This window comes from Glycine soja, chromosome 14, assembly GCF_004193775.1.
Source record: "Glycine soja cultivar W05 chromosome 14, ASM419377v2, whole genome shotgun sequence".
Lineage (NCBI taxonomy): Eukaryota > Viridiplantae > Streptophyta > Magnoliopsida > Fabales > Fabaceae > Glycine > Glycine soja.
In genome coordinates, this window is record NC_041015.1 from 40,138,408 (window position 1) to 40,142,491 (window position 4,084).

Below are 4,084 nucleotides of genomic sequence, written 5' to 3' on the forward strand. Positions count from 1 at the left end.
GGGTAAGGTCTCAAATGTAGGAATTGTGGCAGTGCTAAGGGATGTTTCCCTTGATAGGAGAAGGTAGAAAGATTGTTTAAGAAGGAGTGCTCTTTTAATATCACCTTTTGTTGCAAAATGATTTTCCTTCTTAACAATCTTCTTGGAGGAATCCTTTCCCTCTTTTTCCTTCCCCCTGGCCTTTGAAGACAAGGCCTTACTATCCTTCTTTTTCTTTTGTTTTTCTAATTTTTCTTCCTCATCCCTCTTATCTTTCATAGTTAGTTGATCTTTGGCCACCTGTGAAGGTGTTTGAGGATGCAACACAAATTTAGTGCCAAGATGGGTGAGGGTAATCTCATTAGTTAGGCCATTATAAATGATCTTCCTATCAAATTGCCACGGCCTTCCTAAAAGAATATGTCCTGCCTCCATGGGAACTATATCACAATTAACTTCATCCTTATATGTCCCAATGGAGAAAGGTACCTTCACTTGTTGGTTAACTATCATTTCCCCTTGCTCATTGAGCCATTGAAGTTTATAAGGTTTTGGGTGGGGAATGATAGTGAGGTTCAACTTGGAAACTAATCTTGTGCTACAACAATTGCAACAAGATCCACTATCCACAATGAGAGAACAAGTTTTATCTAAAATTTTGCATCTTGTATGAAAGATGTTCTCTCTTTGGGATTGAGATAGATCACAAGATTGACCTCCAAGGAGCCTTCTAACCATTAAGAGGTCACCTTCTTCATGGGGGTAGACTTCCTCACTAGACTCTTCACCCCTTACTTCATCTTCACTTCCACTAGAGGAAGAGCAAGAAGTAGTCTCCTCTTGACTACTATAAATGTCTTGACCCCTCATGATCATGGTTTTCTTTGTGGGGCATTGAGAGGCAATGTGACCTCTCCCAAGACATTTGAAACATTTAATGTTGCTAGTCCTTTCTTGGGAACTAGTCTTAGGGGTGTATTTCTCTATGGTCTTACCCTTATCTTCCTTGGGTTTTGAAGGTGCAGCCCCTAAAATTCCATGGGCTTGGTCCTTCCTTGGATAAGAGTGAGAGCCATAAGATTTTGAAGAAGGCTTTCTTTTAAGTTGTTGCTCCACTCTTATACAAAGTTGGACTAGCTCATCTAGGTCCCTATATGGAAGGAGTTCAACCTTGTCCCTCACTTCCATATTGAGCCCACTAAGGAACCTAGCTATGCTTGTTCTTTCCTCCTCCCTAAGTCCAGCTCTTAAAAGGAGTAGTTCCATTTGTTGTCTATATTCTTCAACGCTCATACTCCCTTGTCTAAGCCTTTGGAGCTTGTCCATAAGCTCCCTTTCATAGTAGGAGGGAATGTGCCTCTTCCTAAGGGAACTCTTAAGATCATTCCAATACTCTACTGGAGGATCCCCATGAATCCTTCGTTCTTTAACAAGGGAAGTCCACCAATAGAGGGCATACCCTTGAAAGCTAAGGGTAGCCAATGGAACTTTTCTCTCTTCGCTAATATGATGGCAAGCAAAGAGTTGTTCAACCTTCATTTCCCAATCTAAGTAGGCCTCAACATTATCTTTTCCATGGAAATATGGGAGGCTAATGTTAACCTCTTGAGGCCTTCTATCCTTTTCTCTTCTTTGGGAGTGATGTTTAGTATGTGAACTATGACGCCCTCTATAATAGTCGCTAAGTTCTTCACTTAAACTCTTGCAAGAGTCATGACTACTATAGGAGGCATGTTTTTCTCTTTTCATTTCTTTCATTATTTTTCTTCTTTCTTCCTCTCTTATTTTCTCTCTTTCATCTTGACATATTTCTTCCACTTTTTTTTTACCTTTTTCTTTTCTCTCTTGTTTTTCTTTCCACAACTTAAGGGATCTCAACTCATCTAATATCTTATACAAGGGGTCCTTAGGAGTAGAACCCTCACCATTAACACTAGATGAAGAATGAAGACTCATGTTGGTTCCTAAGTTATGGTTCTTTCTTGTTGGGGGTTTGAAAACAAATGGTAAAAGAAACTATGGTTGAAATAGCCAAAATAAACACTAAAAGAGGTGTGAAAGATAAGGTAAAAACTAATTGGTAAAAGGCAAGCTATCTAGGGTTTGACAATGGAGGGTAAAGAAATAAGCTATGAAAGTAAGCAAGAAATTAAAGTGCAAGAAATGCAAACTAGGCGGATCCTAAGAGTGTTTGGATGACCTCATTTAAGGTTCCCAACAAAACACTCACTATCCTAAGGGAAAAATTGCCTAAAATTATTACACACAAATGGAAGTAGGGTGACCTATTGGAGGCTCCCAACTTACTTCCAATGAAAGGCCTTTTTGTTACAAATTTGAAAACAAAACAAATTGCCAATTACAAAATTACAAAAAAAAAAGTCCTCAATTGTGGTGGCTATTCTCTGTTGAGTATTTCACTCAATTTGGAGTGCTTCTTAGTCCAATAGCTCTTAAGGTTGCCCTTTCTTCTTGACTCAAATTCTTCAAGATATGGCACCAATCCTCCTTTCCAATTCCCTATATGGCAACTCACAAGCAAGGAAACAAAGAGACAAGCAATAACCAAAGACCAAAAAAAATGAAATGAAAGCTAAACCAATAGAGTTTTAACAAGACAAATTTCCAAGATTATTCAACAATTAAAGCAATGAAAAGCACAAAAAAGCAAGCTAGGACTCAAAGAGAAATCTAGAATGGCTCTAGAGTAGAGTAGAAAAACTATAAAAAAAAAAAAGACTCAAGAAACCTCTAGTTTTGGCACTTGTTTTCACAATAATTTTCAATTGAAATTTCAGAACTAGGATTGGTATAAAATAGGCACCAATTATAGAACAAACTTTGAGCCAAAACAACAAGCACACTTCCCTTTCACTTTTTTTTTTCCTGACACTGATTTTTCTGCCAACTTGTGTGATTTTTCTTATTTTTTCCTTTAACCCAAATCGCTTGTTTCTTTTTTATAATTTTGTTCCAGATGTCTAGAAAATTCAGTAAAAATTTCAGTTCAAAACAGGTTAGTGACCAATTCCCAGTAATTTATAAAAATTCATATGTTCAAGTTGCCAGCACCAGCGATTTCAACCTAGAAATCAAGATTGCTTAAGGCTTGGATAGTTACAATTTGTGTTTGTTTATGCTCAATCATCTTGAATAAACAATTCAAGAGAGCTTAAGACTTATTTGATTCACAAATCCAGCCACAACTCAGCACCACAACTCAACTTCATCATAGGCATCATGTAGGAATCTTAGAAAACAAAAAAGAGTTCAACAACAAGACTACTTCTAGGAATTGATTTAGAACATGTTATGAACTAAATAACATGCATGAATTAGACTCAAAATTCAAAAGATAGGCTAAGAATGACAAGAATACATGAACAAATGTATCTAAAATTCAATAAACAAAATAAAAATTCAACACAAACTTAGAACATAATGTGACAATTACTATGACTAAACATGACTCTAAGACAACATGGATTAAGTGATTTACACTTAGATTTTTGTGTCCTCGATAAAATGCTTTCGGGTTTTCCAGTAGTTGGTAACCCTACTCCAATTAAAGTGGAGGCTTCTATTTGATAAGGAATTCCCCTGCTGGAAATAAGGAAGTTTGCTGAGGCCATCTTTTTTCTTAGAAAGCTTTCTAACTTGATACAAGAATGAAGCTCTGATACCACTTGTTAGACAAGTGGCCTCAGATATCTTTAAGAAGGGGGGGGTTGAATTAGATATTCCAAAACTTTTCTCCTAATTAAAAATCTATCCTTACTTTTTTACTTAAGTTATGGAATTCCCTTAATGACAATCTTCTTAAATATTAATTCAAATGAAAGCAACTGAATATAAATATAAAGCAATAATAAATAAAGGAGATTAAGGAAGAGAAAATGCAAACTCAGTTTATACTTGGTCGGCCACACCTTGTGCCTACGTCCAGTCCCCAAGCAACCCGCTTGAGAGTTCCACTAACTTGTAAATTTCCTTTTACAAGTTCTAAACACACAAGGACAACCTTCCTTTGTGTTAGAGATTCTTTACAACAAGAGACTCACAGTCTCTTAATCCCTTAGGAGATGAGAGAAAGAAGGAACAAATC